General features: G+C 44.7%; 1 pseudogene; it reads left to right on the top strand.

Moving 5' to 3' along the window:
• The first annotated feature begins 1,753 nt into the window (after nucleotides 1-1,753).
• On the top strand, nucleotides 1,754-4,398 carry LOC116742217 (annotated as a pseudogene).
• Nucleotides 4,399-8,529: the final 4,131 nt, after the last annotated feature.

Genomic DNA, 8,529 nt, shown 5'->3' with positions numbered 1-8,529 from the left:
CTGGTCTGGGAGGATCCCACATGCCGCCGAGCAACTAGGCCCGTGAGCCACAACTACTGAGCCTACGGATCTGGAGCCTGTGCTCCGCAATAAGAGAGGCCACGATAGTGAGAGGCCCGCGCACCACGATGAAGAGTGGCCCCCGCTTGCCACAACTAGAGAAAGTCCTCGCACAGAAACGAAGACATAACACAGCAAAAAAATAAATTAATTAATAAACTTCTGGGGCTTCCCTGGTGGCGCAGTGGTTGAGAGTCCGCCTGCCGATGCAGGGGACACGGGTTCGTGCCCCGGTCTGGGAAGATCCCACATGCCGCGGAGCGGCTGGGCCCGTGAGCCATGGCCGCTGAGCCTGCGCGTCCGGAGCCTGTGCTCCGCAACGGGAGAGGCCACAACAGTGAGAGGCCCGCGTGTCGCAATTAAAAAAAAACAAAAATCCCCTTCTACCCACAACATCAAAAAAAAAAAAAAAAAAAAGGTCAAAATCCTGTTTATTTAAAAAGATTAGGGGCAGTAATTTACTTTAATCCAAATTCTATATTCTGGCTTGCAGAGAAACGAATATCTACCTGAGAAAGATGATTATTTTCCCTTATATTTTGTTTAGTCTTTATCGTTTTCTGCTCTGCTTACCAGGGCAATGCATACTTTTTGCAAAAATTTTAACTATTACAGGAATATATGAGATGAAAGTCCCTCTAAAACCACTCTGAAGAGATAACCACTGACAATAGTTTGGGGAACATTGAAAGAATGTTATTTAAACTCCAAGATATTTGCTGCTCATGGTGCCAGGATTAATTTTTCAAAGGGTCATTTTGGTTTTGAACCACAAGGGGTCATCATAACATTACAGCAAGCACCTTTTCACTTAATTTACCCGTCAAAGAACAATTCAACAGAGTAAATCTGAAGGCTTTATTCAACAATTCATGAACCAGGAAGCATCCCATCTGGTAACTACAAGAGCCCTACCAGGAGTGGTACACGCAGAAGGCTTTTATAGAAAGAAGGGTGGGGAGAGGAAGTCATTAGTAAAAGAAAAGAAAGGATTATTTTGGACCAGGACAACTTATTTTTGGAGGGAAGAGACCCAGAGAGTTTTATCATGCAGACTGCGTCTTCTTCCTTTGGAATGGGGGGGTGGGGGTGGGGTGGGGAGCAGGCCAACATGCTGACTAGAAAATTCCGACTGCGTGATTAAGATTACATTTCTGAGGCAGGTTGAAACTGCAGTTAGGTTAGCTATGAAATCTAGGTGGTACCATGGGCTTTAGCAAAAGTGGTGCCATTTGGGGCCTGTGGTTTTTCTCTTTAACATACATTACCCATAAATTTTTCATTAAAAAAAGTCGCACTGCAGCTTCCACAAGTGACTTCCTGTTGTATATGTTAGATGTTTTTGGACATCTCATTAAGTGCCAAGGTGTTCTCCTACTTCCTCTCTCTTGAAGGCTCACCAAACCATCACTGGTCTTCACCATAATGCAAGCCCTTCTTTTCTTCCTCCTAAATAGCAATTTTTTAAAAATGTTTTCATCTGTTATTTCACAGTCTGGTTCCATTTACCCTACATGTTCACTGCAACTTTTCTTGTTTTAAGGGTCTGTAAACAAAAGGAACAGAGTGTCTGTTGTTTATCATCCAGTTACACAAAGGGATAAGTTGCGATCCACTGCAGTTACCCACCGACTCTACGCCCTGAATTTGCAGTCACCCACCGACTGTACGGCCTGAATTCAGGGAATTCAGGATGGCAAAAACAGTATGAAGCATTCTGTGTTTAGGATTACGGTCCCTAGATGGTTAAGATGCATATCTAAGGAAGAATTTCAGTGACCCCAGATTCTTGCACCTTCCCATACATAGAAAGGCGCTAAACTCATTGACGTGAGATATCTGCTTTTGTGATTAGCAATAATTTCTTATCAACATGTTCGCATGACTACATGTATTCCCCAGCCCCAAATTCATATTTATACTGGCTCTTCCTCTACCTCTTCAGAGCAGTACCTCAGAGCTATCTGAGAGGCTGTCTCAAGGCTATAGTCCTCAATAAGGTTCCCAAATAAAATAAAACTGAGCTTTCTCCGCTGCTGCCCTTCGCACAGCTTCCCGCTGGACTCGGCAGTTCGTTGAACTTGCCTGCCGGCCGCGTGGCGGACTCAGAGAAGCGGCTGTGCGCGGCCACTGCCGCCACCCTGGGCAAGCCTGAGGACCTGAGCATGGGCCGGGGAGCATCGGGTGGGAGGAGGTTGGCTGACCTGGGTGGGGCTCTGTCCCCGCTCCGACTCCCCAACCGTGAGCCCGACCCTTCCGCACCCGCCCGCCCCGCCACACGCCGAGTCTGGCCTCCAGTTCTCTGTGACCACGCGGCCCCGTTCCCCACATCCACTCCGTGTCGCCTTGCCCAGTCAGGACCCCGACGTTACCTCCAGTAACCCCGGCCGGTGCCCCCAGCTCTAATCCCCTGGGGCTAGCGCATCTCTACCCCGCGCTCCCGCACTCCGCGCGCCCCGGTCCTCAGCACGATCCCGGCCTACACCGGCTTCAGGTTAAGCTTTCGTGTCCCCGCAGCGCGTGAACGTGACGGTGCGGTCCGGCCTGGCCACAGTGGTGAACGACTTGGCGGATCCCGGCGCGTAGCTGCTGGCCTCCTCCATCGGTGTGATGGGCACAACGCCTCTTCGAGTTCCTTACCAAGGAGCTGGAGCTGGCCCAGGACTGGTGCGTAGGGGCAGGGAGAGGACCCTCTTGGGACTGCAGCGTGGCTGGGAGCAGGGATCCCACCTCAAGCCCCTCCTAAGTTTGGGGAAAAAATAAATTTCTCACCCTGTGCAAGAAGGATCTGGTGCCCCAGGGCCCATTGCCCCCTTGCCCCCCCACCCTCCGTGGTGCAGCCACTTTCAGAGTGGTGGTGGAATTGAATGAATTCCTGGCTCTGCAGTGGTTCCTGTGACACCTGGGTAAGGTGTGGCCTCTTGGACCTCAGTGTTTCCATCTTTGAAGTGGGAAGGCTGTCTTTAACCACTCCCTGGGGGCACTGCATGGGATGGCACTATACCGTACATGCCCTGGCACCTGGCAGGGTGGGATGTTGTTACCCTGACAAAACCAAAGCCAGTTATCATCTGCCTTCAGACTTCTCCACATCTTAGGAAAACAGGAGTAATTTTCTAGAACTTCTCCAAGCAGGTCAGGAGGAATTCTGGGTATGTTCTGAGGCTGGGACTTTTGGGTTCCACGTAAGTTTCCCAGGAGTGGAAAGAGCATTGGACTGAATGTCTGGAGACCTGGGTTCTGGGTCCCGAGCAGCTGGGGGATCCAGACAAACCCGGAAATGAACCATCTCTGGTTTGTACCCTTCTCTTCTGTGAATAGAGAGGCATGGATTAAATGATTCCCAAGAAGCCCCTACGGCTCCCAAACCTGGGATTCTGTGGCAAGGTTAAAATTTCTTCCCGGGTGAAAAATATTCCTGAGCCAAGTCCATGCCTACGAAGTACTAAGTGCATGAGAAGCTTGAAAGAACCTTCCAGAATGGAGCCTTCATTGGCCCAGAAAGGCTGGTGAAGAATGATCACTTCCAGGTGGGGCTCAGACCTGGTCCTCAAGCTGGGGAGCAATAATAATTCTAACAATGATAAGTAATGCATAATTTACCATGTGCCAGATACTTGATAGTTAACTCACATGCATGATTCCATTTGATCCTTAGAAGTTTTGTCCCTGTGTCCACACCCCTCATGCGGACATGCCATCCTCATGAGGTAGATACCTCCATTATGCCTATTTACAGATGGGAAAACTGAGGTTGTCACATATACCTCCTTGGCCCCAGGTTATCCCAAGTATCCTGTTTCTTCACTGTCATTTCTGTGAGAGAGACACACTCACTCCACAGACATTACGGGGGTGGGGGTGGGGATGGGGGTCATCCTGTGCTTGGCCTTCTTAAGCCAGGCTTTGGGAAAACAGGCGTCTGGAGCACTGCACATGTCCCCAGGGGGCCTGCAGTTCGGAGGAGAGAGGGCTCCCCTGTGAGCCCACAGACAGCGTACAGTGACCACGGAGGCTGCCATGCTGAGAGTCTGTCCTGGGAGGGCGATGTTGATGTGCAGTCACCATCCCATCCCTGCCATGCCCACTGCCCTGTTGGGGGTTGTGGGGAGAGCATTAATGCGGTGAGGCAGGCTTGCAAAATGCCTGGGGGCTAAGGCAGGCTGGACTGGGAGCCCATGGTGGGTGTGCCTGTCTCGGGGTCTTGGAATGTGAGGCATTAGCCTCACATTAGATGATGACGTCTTTTTCTCTGTCCCCTGAAGGATGATTATCTGCTTTCTTCCCCTGGATCCCAGGCAGATTGGCAAGAATGGGACAGTCGTGACTTTTTTGTGATTGGCATGGAGGGTGTCCAAGGCATCTGTGAGCTGGCAGCCCCTTCCAGAGAAGCCTCCTGGCAGAGTGAGGGCCTGGTGGATACCAGCTTCTGGCACCCCCATGTGCAGACATGCCTGTGACCTGTCAGTTCTCTTCCCCATCCTCATGACAAATAAACGAAGAGAGCTTTGTCTCTCAAACATGAAAAAACTAAAAAATAAAATAAAATAAACCTGAAATAGTGCTCTTAAGCTGTGTGTGTGCGTGTGTGTGTGTGTGTGTTTTCTTTTCAGTCGACAGTTTCATAAGAGATGTTCTGTGGGGGTAAAGAAAAGCTCTGTGAAAAAACAGGTTAGATAGTACATCCCACCCTGGACAAAGTGCATGTTACCATACTGAAGTCGCTGAGCAGTCCTTTGGTGATTAGAGCCACTTAACTTTAAAACAGCATTTTCCAAACAGTTGATTGGACAAAGACTCCCTTCGTTTGGGCAATTAATGTCTTTAACAACCTGAAGAAGTAGTATTCTTTGGTATAGTATTTGAGAAATTCTGATTTATAACATTAATTTTAAAAAGCTATAAAACTCGTATATCATACTATTGTATAAATATTCATGTCTCACTTGAAGAAATTATATATTTTTGAATTCACATGTATTTTATAATGTAATAACCTGACAATGTTTTCTTCTGCCCTCCAAATGTTTCTCATTTTTACTTTTTTCTGTCTATTTATTTATTCATTTTCGGCTGCATTGGGTCTTCGTTGTTTCACCAGGTTTTCTCTAGTTGTGGCAAGTGGGGGCTACTCTTCACTGCAGTGTGCGGGCTTCTCATTGCGGTGGCTTCTCTTGGAGCACGGGCTTTAGGCGTGCAGGCTTCAGTAGCTGTGGCACCCGGGCTCAGTAGTTGTGGCTCATGGGCTCTAGAGAACAGGCTCAGTAGCTGTGGTGCACGGGCTTAGTTCCTCGGCGGCATGTGGGGTCTTCCCGGACCTGGGCTCGAACCCGTGTCCCCTACATTGGCAGGCGGATTCTTAACCACTGCACCACCAGGGAAGCCCTATTTTTTTCTATCTTGATGGCAGAGATCCCAGGACCTGTCTTGCTACAGCAGTAAGCTTGTATGGTAATTACATGAACTAATGATGGAAAATTCACCAGTGGGAATAATAAATGGCATTGTTATGCTGAGAACACTGTTTCTATTAGAAAATATGAACTAAGAAAAATGAATTGTTAGGTAGAAAGGTGATTTTACATTATTATAGAGGTCATTATTATACATTATATTTACGTTATTAAAGATGTCACAGAAGAAAGATTTGTAATCAGAGAGAGTTTTATACAAACAAACCTTATAGTCTTAGAATAGGAAGGGATATTATCAGAGATAATTTGATAGACTGTCATACCAACTGAAGAAATAAGGAGGAATTCATGGCTTTTTGTGTCTAATCATTAAAGAATCTGAAAAAGAAATTTCTTGATTTAAGAGTTCTCCAAATGCTACATATAATAGATTTGTAAAACATATCGAAAATTATAAAGAACTTAGGAACATCAAAAACAGCCTTCTTACCTCAAAGAAAGGGAGACCCAACTTCAAAAAGTTAAGTAATTTATTTTTTTTAACATCTTTATTGGGGTATAATTGCTTTACAATAGTGTGTTAGTTTCTGCTTTATAACAAAGTGAATCAGCTATACATATACATATGCTCCCATGTGTCTTCCCTCTTGCGTCTCCCTCCCTCCCACTCTCCCCCTCCCACCCCTCCAGGCTGTCCCAAAGCCCCGAGCTAATATCCCTGTGCCTTGCGGCTGCTTCTCCCTAGCTATCTACCTTACTACTGTTTTTTAGTGTGTATATGTCCATGACTCTCTCTCGCCCTGTCAAAACTCACCCTTCCCCCTCCCCATATCCTCAAGTCCGTTCTCCAGTAGGTCTGTGCCTCTATTCCTGTCTTATCCCTAGGTTCTTCATGACATTTTTTCCCCTTAAATTCCATATATATGTGTTAGCATACGGTATTTGTCTTTTTCTTTCTGACTTACTTCACTCTGTATGACAGACTTTAGGTCTATCCATCTCATTACAAATAACTCAATTTCATTTCTTTTTAAGGCTGAGTAATATTCCATTGTGTATATGTGCCACATCTTCTTTATCCATTCGTCCGATGATGGGCGCTTAGGTTCTTTCCATCTCCGGGCTATTGTAAATAGAGCTGCAATGAATATTTTGGTACATGACTCTTTTTGAATTTTGGTTTTCTCAGGGTATATGCCCAGTAGTGGGATTGCTGGGTCATATGGTAATTCTATTTGTAGTTTTTTAAGGAACCTCCTTACTGTTCTCCATAGTGGCTGAACCAATTCACATTCCCACCAGCAGTGCAAGAGTGTCCCCTTTTCTCCACACCCTCTCCAGCATTTATTGTTTCTAGATTTTTTGATGATGGCCATTCTGACTGGTGTGAGATGATATCTCATTGTAGTTTTGATTTGCATTTCTCTAATGATTAATGATGTTGAGCATTCTTTCATGTGTTTGTTGGCATTCTGTATATCTTCTTTGGAGAAATGTCTGTTTAGGTCTTCTGCCCATTTTTGGATGGGGTTGTTTGTTTTTTTGTTATTGAGCTGCATGAGCTGCTTGTAAATTTTGGAGATTAATCCTTTGTCAGTTGCTTCATTTGCAAATGTTTTCTCCCATTCTGAGGGTTGTCTTTTGGTCTTGATTATGGTTTCCTTTGCTGTGCAAAAGCTTTGAAGTTTCATTAGGTCCCATTTGTTTATTTTTGTTTTTATTTCCATTACTCTAGGAGGTGGGTCAGAAAGGATCTTGCTGTGATTTATGTCATAGAGTGTTCTTCCTATGTTTTCCTCTAAGAGTTTGATAGTTTCTGGCCTTACATTTAGGTCTTTAATCCATTTTGAGCTTATTTTTGTGTATGGTGTTATGGAGTGATCTAATCTCATACTTTTACATGTACCTGTCCAGTTTTCCCAGCACCATTTATTGAAGAGGCTGTCCTTTCTCCACTGTACATTCCTGCCTCCTTTATCAAAGATAAGGTGTCCATATGTGCGTGGGTTTATCTCTGGGCTTTCTATCCTGTTCCACTGATCTATCTTTCTGTTTTTGTGCCAGTACCATACTGTCTTGATTACTGTTGCTTTGTAGTATAGTCTGAAGTCAGGGAGCCTGATTCCTCCAGCTCCTTTTTTCGTTCTCAAGATTGCTTTGGCTATTCGGGGTCTTTTGTGTTTCCATACAAATTGCGAAATTTTTTGTTCTAGTTCTGTGAAAAATGCCAGTGGTAGTTTGATAGGGATTGCATTGAATCTGTAGATTGCTTTGGGTAGTAGAGTCATTTTCACAATGTTGATTCTTCCCATCCAAGAACATGGTATATCTCTCCATCTATTTGTATCATCTTTAATTTCTTTCATCAGTGTCTTATAATTTTCTGCATACAGGTCTTTCGTAGCCTTAGGTAGGTTTATTCCTAGATATTTTATTCTTTTTGTTGCAATGGTAAATGGGAGTGTTTTCTTGATTTCAATTTCAGATTTTTCATCATTAGTATATAGGAATGCCAGAGATTTCTGTGCATTAATTTTGTATCCTGCTACTTTACCAAATTCATTGATTAGCTCCAGTAGTTTTCTGGTAGCATCTTTAGGATTCTCTATGTATAGTATCATGTCATCTGCAAACAGTGACAGCTTTACTTCTTCTTTTCCAATTTGGATTCCTTTTATTTCCTTTTCTTCTCTGATTGCTGTGGCTAAAACTTCCAAAACTATGTTGAATAAGAGTGGTGAGAGTGGGCAACCTTGTCTTGTTCCTGATTTTAGTGGAAATGCTTTCAGTTTTTCACCATTGAGGATGATGTTTGCTGTGGGCTTGTCATATATGGCCTTTATTATGTTGAGGAAAGTTCCCTCTATGCCTACTTTCTAGAGGGTTTTTATCATAAATGGGAGTTGAATTTTGTCGAAAGCTTTCTCTGCATCTACTGAGATGATCATATGGTTTTTCTCCTTCAATTTGTTAATATGGTGTATCACATTGATAGATTTGCGTATATTGAAGAATCCTTGCATTCCTGGAATAAACCCCACTTGATCATGGTGTA

The sequence above is a fragment of the Phocoena sinus genome, chromosome 17 (assembly GCF_008692025.1).
Source record: "Phocoena sinus isolate mPhoSin1 chromosome 17, mPhoSin1.pri, whole genome shotgun sequence".
NCBI classification, from domain to species: Eukaryota; Metazoa; Chordata; class Mammalia; order Artiodactyla; family Phocoenidae; genus Phocoena; species Phocoena sinus.
This window is presented reverse-complemented; position numbering and strand designations above follow the sequence as displayed.